Source organism: Pantherophis guttatus, chromosome 2 (genome assembly GCF_059756535.1).
Source record: "Pantherophis guttatus breed Tessera chromosome 2, ASM5975653v1, whole genome shotgun sequence".
Lineage (NCBI taxonomy): Eukaryota > Metazoa > Chordata > Lepidosauria > Squamata > Colubridae > Pantherophis > Pantherophis guttatus.
In genome coordinates, this window is record NC_142064.1 from 114,193,514 (window position 1) to 114,204,106 (window position 10,593).

Below are 10,593 nucleotides of genomic sequence, written 5' to 3' on the forward strand. Positions count from 1 at the left end.
TGTTAAGTTATTACGAATTACTTCAGAAAACTGAATTTGTAATGCTAGAGGCCTGTCAAATAGGATTCTAGAACCCAGTTTGCAAACCTAACAATTGGAGCTAAAATACTGTAGGCATTCACATGAAATGTGATGCTACCATTTTCTTCCCATTCTGATAGAGCCATAATCTTCATTTTATCAGCCAAAAGCTGAAAGGCTTGGACTTTCAACAAAACAATAGAGGGGCAGGTATAGGCAAGGGAAAAAAATCACAGCGACAGAGTTGGCTGCCTTCGGTGTGTTTATGCCTTTGTGAAGTTTGTTTTTCTGGAGGCTTTTTGGATGTAGGCCATGTCATGTGGGAGAGGACTACAGAAAAAGAAAGAGGACAGCATTGGAGACACACAGCTCCACAAAATACACACGTCTCCTTTTATGTGAACTGCAGAATCTTGCTTTCTTTGAAAGTAGATGGTCAGGTTGGCTATCTAAAGGACCCCAGTGTTTTTTTGTTGCCAGCTTTTTTGTTCTGTTGCTCATTTGCAAGTGGCATCAAAACAAAAGAACATTCAGAATCTTTCTTGGATCCTGGCATTTGCTTTACAATGACTTTGCCAAGTCACTACTTCTACCATAGCTTATTTTTAGGATACAGAGAAGTAGGATGGCATGGAAAGGCGAGAAGTTCAGACATAATTTCAGGCAGACAGCTGTTGCAGGAATGGAATCTTAAAAGTAAAAAAAGGAGAGATTTGCTGCAAACTTTTCAATTTGCCACTACTTACCCAATCACACCTCTTTTACGACTAGTGACAAACAATAAAAACACAAATGGCAATATGAATTATAAAAGCCAAATTGGTTCCTTTTCCAGCTCTTACACTTAAGGCTACAGAACACTCAAAAATATTAACAGCCCTTGAGAAAACAGATTTGAGGTTGAAATGTAATAAAAATTGCATATGTGCATGTATACACAACTACAGGCTTCTATGGGTGTTTTGGTCTAATCCTGCAGGGCTCTGCTTATGGTTTAACCTTTAACTAAGTTTTAACTGAGAGCCACTTTGGGGTCGTGGTTAAGGCACAAAGCCAGCTGGGTGATCTTGGATCAGCCCTAGGAAGGAGGCAATGGCAAACCATTTCTGAAGAACCTTGCCAAAAAAACTGCAGGGACTTGTCCAGGCAGTCTTTGAGAATCGAATATGATTGAACAGAAGGGAAAAAAAATTACTTATAGATTTGCTGCTAAAACAGATTCCCCCAAGCTCCTGAAAGTTGCCACTGGGATTTCAGCAACATTGATTTTATTAATCAATCAAGATAAATTTTGTTGCACTGAAAGTATGCCATGGCTTTTGTCACCATGTTAAAGCTTTATTATATCATCCATGAATTTACTCAATAGAAACAACAGTAATAATACAATGGAATTGGAAAGAACCTAGAGGATCCCTTTGTTAAAAACAATGGTGCTAGATCTTATCTACAGGAACTACAGAGAATGATCAAGCAACAGCAAGACCACGAGATTACCAAGATGATAAGCAATGGAAATGAGGGGGTCATGGAGTAGAGATATCTTTGAGCAGAGGGGATAGATAACATATTGACAGAATCAAGAACAAAGAAGGGGAGACCATATTATCTTTTATGATGGCTGTGCTTCTTTCCTTCCTGCTGTTTCAAACACCAGGCAAATTAATAAAGTATTTCCTATTTTTCAGATGAGATCACCTAAAAGAGATAGCCCTGCTCTCTTCTTTTAATCCCTCTTCTAAGCTTATTTTTCCTCTGATAATTTTGATTTAGACCTCCTTGGAGCATACTTACAATGTGATCAGATCACTCTTTTGGTAGAGGAGATTAATGTTCAATGAAGCCATGATGCTGACTTATCAAAATAGGAAAAGGAATTGAATATTCCCGATTGGCTACATAATAAAAATTAGAACAAAAAATAACTGAGAAAATTAAACCTCTGGACTCCAAGAGCTAAATGTTTCATACTGAACCAGAAAGGAACTACTGTATGTTCAGGGAGAGTGAAGGGAAGGCCAGGGAACACTGCTCCAATATGCTTCTTTTGATATTCTACATATAATGGACTCCTCTTAGGAAATTGTTCTGGTTCTCACCAGTTCCTGTAGGCTTCTTGCTAGCAATGTTAATTGCAGCAGCAGCTACTCCTAACATCAGGGCATTTGTGAGGTTTCCTTGACTCAGCACTGGAAGAAGACATAGCATATTCTGGACCATAAAGGCTGAACACAACCTCAAACCAAAAGATCCAGTTAACAAATGGAAAGAATCTTGAGCCTGCCTCTCCCTTGCATCATCTCTAAACACTATAGAGCTGTTATATAAGTCTAAGTGCTACTGCTATTGCTAAGTGCTACCTCTCATGACTTGAATCAGGGGCCATGGTTTCTCCTAGACTGGGATGGAAAAAATAAATCTGGTCCACTCCTTTTTATGAGTAATCAAGGAATATAGCAACTATCTGGGAAATGAATTTCTTGCATCTACACTGTGGATGCTCCCTTGATTGGGAATATTTTTTTGCTCTCTTGCTGAAGGTAGAACATCAGTATCTTTCCACAACTTAACTAAAGCAAGCAGTACAAGAGGTAAAGAATTCCAAACCTCTTTAAGCAGGACTTGGGCCTTTTTGAAATAAAGAGAAGGTCCATATGGTAGTATAGGACAATATCAGATGGGCAAACAAATAAGCTACCGGTACTCAGAAAATCTTGTTTCACATCAGATTCCCTAAGGACCAATGTCTCTGCAATCGGACCCACCCAACAAGGCAGCCTCTTAAACCATGGTGGTCTTGCCACTCCTAGCACAGCCAAAGCCTCTTCCAGAGCCCTTCCTATTATGTCTTGGCTAAAGCTCCTGGAGCATCTTGTGAATATAACCGGGGAAGCGTCTTTCCACTTCGTTCCCCTGATTAATGCAATCACCATGATGCAATTCCAATGTTCAGATTTCCTAATGGAGTAGAGCTGCTGGGGGGGGCGGGGGGGGGGGAGAAACACACCATGGATTTAGATTTCCTGCTTCAGACACTCAAGCAATACTTTGATTCATCTAACCTGACTGGCAAGGTCAGGTTCCCAGAAGTTGAGGAAAGCAAGCAGGAAATGGCTGGAATTCACAAAAATCAACTAAGCTTTTGGTTTCCTTGACAATGCTGTAGACCTCACTCTCCTACTCTATTCTGAATTACCCAATCCTTGGCATCCATTCCCCCCACAGCCAGGATAATCTAATTCCCTCCACTTCACAGTCAAAACACACATCAGCCCTTCTTCCTCTGCCGCCCCCCCCCCACCCCCAAGTCCCCTTCCAGGAATGCATGAAGTGCAAGGTAATTTCCATAGCAACTAATTTCATTCCAAGAGACTAGCTGGCTTTGACTGGGGAGCAGACACAGGTGTGTATAAAAAACTGGGAAGAGGAAGGAGAGAGAGAAATGAAGAAGGAACATCAGACCAAAGCTTCCCACCCCTAGGAGAGTAGTCACAATCAATCATTTATTCAGTCTTCACTGTTTTATATTTGTATTCAGGGAGGCAAGGCCAAAATGAGAGACCAAAAGATGAACCCAACACTGCAGATCAGATAGAATCTAATGAAATGTACAATTACACAACTTTATAATTTATTTATTTTATTTATTTGTTTAAATTTCTATACCGCCCTTCTCCAAATAGGACTCAGGGCGGTGCACAGCCTAAGTAAAAACAAAGCATACAAAATTTAAAAAACAGTATTAAAATAATTAGATATTCTGGCCGTAAATTAAAACAACCCAATTTAAAACCAATTTAAAATTTAGCTCAAGCCAGCCCAGCTAGTTGAAATAAATAAGTTTAAAGCTCAACTAGGTAATCTGAAGTCTTAATGTGGCCATGGGTCCTTTTTTTTTTTTGCAGTCCCCAAACCAGGGGTGAAATGCTCCTGGTTCGGACCAGATCGCCCGATCTGGTAGCGATGGTGGCGGGTGGTTCAGAGAACTGGTAGCAAAAATCCCTGCCCCCCCCCATTGCCCAGCTGAGCCGTGCAATCATCAGAAGCTTTTTTTTAATTTTTAAAAGCATTTTTTCTACAACCTCTTTGGCCGAAAAAATGCTTTTAAAAGTAAAAAAAAAAGCCTCTTATGATCGCGTGGCTCAGCTGGGATCATCAGAGGCTTTTAAAAGCATGTTTTCTACAACCTCTTCGGCCAAAGAGGTTATAGAAAAAAATGTTTTTAAAAGGAAAAAAAGCCTCTGCCGATCAGTCAAGTCAGCTGGGATCGTCAGAGGCTTTAAAAGCATTTTTTTCCAACCTCTTCAGCCAAAGAGGTTGTAGAAAAAATGGTTTTAAAAGTAAAAAAAAAAAAAAAGTTGGCCACACCCACTCAGTCATATTACCCCGCCCACCAAGCCATGCCCACAGAACCGAGAGTAACAAATTTTACATTTCACCACTGCCCCAAACCTCTCTGTGCTTGTGCCGTTTAACTGTTAACTTTTGTTAACTATAGTTATCATGATGACAATGCCCAAAAGACAAGTGAAAAATAACAAATAATTCGAGCCAAATCTTTGAATAGACTAAATGTAACACTTAATGGATATAACATACCATCCCCTCCATTGCCTTTCTTGGCTACTGCAGAACCTATTAGCCATAGAAGCATGCTAAGGAACAGCTGTTTGTAACCATATCCTCCAAACTAATTGAAAGGAGAAAAAAATCCCTCCCAGTCCTGAATATAACACACCCAAAATCAATGAAAGGAGAAATACAAGAGTGTAATGGAGATGGAGTATTGATAGAGAAATATGATTATGGCAAGCAGAAGCTTTCTAGTGGGCACTTGTCATTCAAGATTACAACAGTAAATGACGTTGAAGCAATAATTCAATCTTTTTATATAAGGCTTTGCATCCAATATATGTATTTAAAAGAATTCTGATTTCAGTCCACTACCTTCCTGGGAAAATGCTAAATTATAATAACCCATTAATCTGTACCTTTTAATCCAACTATCAGAGAGAACGCTTGGGGGGGGGGAACCCCACCCCCCCCAAAATAATCTGCATCCATGTCACTGGGCATGGGCACATTACCAGGAAGTTAGGTGCTTTTAAAAGGAATATCAGTTATCAGCTTTACTAGTTTGAAAAATAGTGGAATGAATTTTGGTACAAATTTGGTTTTGTTAAGAAGAAATATACCCCTACGTCTCTTGATGAAGGACAGCCCAATCCTATGTCTACTGAAAGACAGACCAGAAAAACTGTAGTGAAGTTTGTCCTAAATATTCACAGGAATGCAGCCATAGAAATTAAGGAGAACAGAATATTCTGTTCTCAACTTGTATATCAACTTGCTCTTTTGCTCCTCTTTGAAGCATGGAACTGTCGTTCCATTTTAGACTTCAGATGTATGACCAAAGAGGCCAAATTCTCTTATACCAAGCACTCAAGTCTGAGAATTTAATCTCAATTTCTACAGAAGGAAGCAATATAACTACTCTCTGCTGCCTCTTTGCAAGTTACAAGATATATTCAAGCAACAAACGTATTTATAGCGCAAATGCATAGAAGGCAACTCAGAATGAAACTCCACTAACTTTAAAGTTATAACCATATTAAAGTTATAGCATGTAAAGTTATAACCACAAGTCAATATGGATTTGTCAAAAACAGACCATGCCAAACAAATCTTATTTCATTCTTTGACAAAGTGACTAAATTAGCAATCCAGCAAAATCCTTAGTGAAACCTGGCTCAAAAGGAGTAACTGTGAGGGATCTTGGTGTCATAGTGCAGTGGTTCTCAACCTTTTCCTCCCCATGGTCCCCCTTTAATTACCTTTTGTGGTCATGGACCGCCTAGATTTAACTCAAGATTTAAATAATAACATTTATTTAAGCCTTTGCAGACCTTGTGTGATGACATCATGACCCTACAGAGGTCCATGGACCACAGGCTGAGAACCACTGTCCTAGTGGACAATCACTTAAATATGAGCCAGCAGTGTGTTGCAGCAGCACAAATAGCCAATGCAATCCTTGGTTGCATAAACAGAGGGAGTCAAGGTGAAGTATTAATACCGCTTTATGAAACCTTAGTAAGACCATAGAAGTCAACCTATTTTCCAAAGCACAAAAAGGCAAGACAAGAAACGATGGTTGGAAACTAATCAAGGAGAGAGCAACTAGAACTAAGGAAAAACTTCGTAACAGTGGGAACAATTAACCAGTGGAACGGCTTGCCTTCTGAAGTGGGTGCTTCATCATTGGAGGCTTTTAAGAAGAGACTAGACAGCCACTTGTCCAAAATGGTATAGGTCAGCAGTTTGAGCAGGGGGTTGAATAGGAACCTCTTTTCCAACTCTATCATTCTGTTCTGTTCTGTTCTGTTCCGTTCCATTCTATTCTTTCATGGAATTTACCCAACAATTAAGTCAAAAATAATTGAATGACTAAAAAACAAGAATTATAATCAAGATTACTAGTTTTTAGTATATAACCCTATATTTACATTATATAAATTTAAATATATCCTAGAATCTTACATTATATTTAGAAAGATTAAATAGTTTACTTAGATTTTAGTAAGGCATTTGACAAAGTAGATCATAGCCTACTTCTTGATATGATAGAAAAATGTGGGATAGACAACAGCACTAGATGGATTCACAACTGGCTGACCAGGTGCACTCAGCATGTAGTCCTCATAGATACATGGAAGGAAGCATGCAGTGCACTTAAGTATGAGCCAGCAGTATGCTGCAGCTGCCAAATAATCCAATGCAGTCCTAGGATGCATCATCAGAGGGACAGTATCACTAGTAACATTTTATACTACACTAGTATGACCATACTTACAATACTGCATCCAGACTTAATCACTACCATGCAAAAAAGATGTTGAGACTCTAGAAAGAGTACAGAGGAGAGCAACAAAGATGATCAAGGGATCTGGAGGCTATGCAGTATGATGAATAGTTGTGGGAATTAGGTATGTCTAGTCTAAGGAAGAGAAGAACTAGGGGTGACATGAGGGCAATCTTCAAGTACTTGAAGGGCTATCACAGAGAAGAGGGGGTTGGTATATTTTCCTAAGTACCTGAGGGCAGGACAAGAAATAAAAGGTGAAAGCACACTAAAGAGAGATCCAACTTAGAATTAAGGAGAAATTTCCTGGGAGTTAGAACAATTAATCAGTGGAATGGCTTGCTTCCAGGAGTTGTGGGTGCTCCATTACTGGAGATTTTAAAAAAGAGTTTGGAAAACCATTTGTGCAGAATGCTTGAGCAGGGGATTGGACCAGAAGACCTCCAAGGTCTTCCAACCCTGTTATTCTACATTCTATTGCCAAAATCACATTATATAAAAGAAAAGTTCCATTCATTTCTATACCCATCATATGAATAAATATTACTCATACAGAAAAAGACAAAGGATAGCACAAAAGACATATGTTGCCAAAATGGTTAGAAGGCTCTTGAAACTTCTGATTTAATTATTTCACTGCACATATAACACTTCACTTGGATGTCTATGAGAAACTCTCAAAAACCAATGTGAGTTGTCTGATACTGAAATTGGGACATTTTGGATGAGAAGTGAAACGTTTTTTAAAAACAACACTACTAAGAAAGTCCAATTGCCTTTTGGAAAAGCACCTGGATGATTAAGAATCTCCACAGATAAGTTAATGGATTGTCTTTCCTTCATACATATAATTCGATTAATTGTTAAGGCAACTTTTGTCATTGCAAGTTTGCAAAATCACCAATGCATTATTGTAGTTTGGGTTCCCTAGTCTCCCCAAACTACAATAATGTATTGGTGATTTTGGAGAATCAAAAGAGGTTTGAACCACAATCATTACGCTGGAAGGAGATCAAAAGTGCAAGAAAATGCTGAAGAAAATGCTGAACACTCATGCAAACAGCAGTAGCCCGGTCATAAACACCTAGATGTCAGTTCCTGCTCACTTCACAATATAAACCCAGCCTCCTTTAAGCTCTCTGAATCAGGAGATTCAAGCCAGAAGCCTGTAAATCTCCCCTAAAAATTATTAGAAAATTCATCAGGCCACACCCAGATATCAGGAGGAACAGCTTGAACAATAGGTTAAACAAATCTGCCCAGGATTGGCCATCCTTCTCCAAAGGGAAATTTGAATGCACCCTGTACAGAGGATAGAACTGCAAGATTCACAGGCATTATTAAGTTAATGTTGATGCACAGGGACATTTAAAGTTCCTCAGGTTTGCTGATTCTCCCTGCTGATGCATCCTGCTGCTTCCCTACCCCCAGCAATCAACTCTCCTTCACTGTTGGAGCCTGGTTGGGGCACAACAGAAAAGATAAATAAGTAAACCAAACAACTATTGTATATATTGGACCATCCACAGGAAAGTATTAGCAAATACAGGAAGCTCTTGTTGTATTTTACAAATGCAAGGTAAAACAATTTAAACATGTATGTATGTATGACATTATGTATATATATGTATGTGTACACGCACATTTAGTGCCATGTTGTTTTGAGTATGAAATCTTCTTGCTGTTTTTCTTGCAGAGGGCAAACTTTGTCTGTGCCATTGCAATGTGCCAGGAATAGCTTGTGCTATTCTAGCAATGAGGCTAGAGTTAATCTCTGATTAGACCCGCAATTTACAAAAGGCATCTTTAGGATCTTTCAGTTACAGAAAAACTAAAGCTGATGGTGAAGAAAGGCCTGTTCTAATGATATCAACCCCAAAAACAATGGAGGACACTTGAAATAAGGTAGGGGAAGCTTCTTTGCCATTCATTTTCTAAGTTTCTAAGCAACTGGGAGAGAAAGGAGTAATGCCCACTATCTATCAGCTATCTTCAACTGGTAACCACCAACCATGTTGGATTACAGTTGGCAGAATTATGCTGGTAGGAATCTTAGAAGGCAAAGTTCAATTCAGTTGGTGGGCTTATATAATAATAAATGCCAATATCATGTAGACCAAAAATGTGTCCAAAGTGTGTTGTGTCTTTTCAATTTCAACCATTATCTATCTTCTGTCTGTTAAAAATACACATGAAAGAATCTTCCTCTCCCTTCTTTTTCAAGTGCTTCCCTAAATAATCTTTCTAAGCAGAAGAGTAATATTTATCTTCTGCATGATACTAAATGCATTCTTCAGATTCAATGTCATTTGTGGACTGGATGTGTTCGCTGAGGAGAGATATTTTGAAATGACTGTGAAAGTCAACCCTCTACAAATCAACATCCCCAAATTCTTTTCTTCAGTTCATGTTTATCATAATGCTACCAGTTCATTTTTATCAGAGACGTAAATCTCTTTCTTGTTTAAATACACTGTTAAAAACTCTCCTCCCTCAGCTGGATGGAAGTTTTTGTCCTGGTTTTTCTTTAGCCTAAGAATCAATGAAGCTGCCTTTTTTGACCAAGCCTAACTGACAGCTGGTCTTCAAAACCCAGGTTGTTGGATTTACATTAACCCAAAATGCATTTTAAATTAGAAATGGGCAAACTATGTTTACAGCTGTTACTTTTCACAGAATTATCAAACATTTGCTGTAATTTTTGTAAAGTAGTTCAGGATCACCAGCAGTGGTCTATTTTGGAGCAAGAATGCATTCATGGGACAGATCTCCAGCTGGAGAAATCTGGGCCAGTCTGAACGAATAAAAATAATTTAAAAAGTTAGGTACTCTTGTCCTTCAGTCTTTTAATGTCAAATACTCACTTTGCTCAGAAGGCACACGCTATCGGTATCCTTTATGGTGAGTGATTTTGAGTATGATAGTGCAAAGTATTAAACAATCATGCTACCACATATCTACCCCAGATGCATGTCAGACTAAACCATACAAAGATCCCTAAGCGGCTGCTTGGAACACCAAGCTTTTATCCTGGCTTCCTCCCATATGATGTTGCAGAAGCTAGCATATCCAACAGAGATCCCTCAAGTGGCCCAGTCCCCTGTATGGGCAATATGTAGGGCAACTTTTTCCAGACCAGACTGGGAACTGGGTTACTTGTTATGGTGGCCCAAACACAACAGCTTTACATTCCCAAAATCAAGAGTATAAAAGTACTTCCTCCTTTTCTTCCAGGTGGTCTTGCTTACCTGGACCAAAAGATACAGTATCTGTCTATCTTAACCTGCCCTGTAATTCTACAACACTTAACGACATAGGAAATTTTAAATTCATTACTCATGGAAGATGAACGACTCACCCACAATTCCCATTCCGAAACCACGCTTTCCTTTTATGAGGCCAAGAAAGGAGAAAACAGACCAGCCAAAACAGAAAAGGGCCTGGAACCAGGATTAGCGCCCCGGGGCGTCCTGGGATGAGCTTCTATTTAAGGAGAGGTGGGAGCGGGCGCTAAGGGTGGAAAGGGGCTACGGTGCGGGGGGGCAGAGAACTCAAACTTTGCTTGGCGAAAAGGACGAGGTTCAAGCTTTACGGAGGTCTGGAGATAAAGAAGCCTAGCCCTGGGTGGGGGGCATGAAGACCAAGTGGTGGGAAATGGAGACCAAAAAGAACAAGCGGGCGGGATAAACCAGGAAATCGTGAACTTCCCA

The 10,593-nt window shown here is 39.4% G+C and overlaps 1 protein-coding gene across 2 annotated transcripts in view; it reads right to left on the bottom strand.

The window, feature by feature from the left end:
* The window catches only part of TRIP10 (thyroid hormone receptor interactor 10), a 73,988-nt gene that overhangs the window by 63,071 nt on the left and 324 nt on the right, over window positions 1-10,593 (bottom strand). The window lies entirely within an intron of this gene.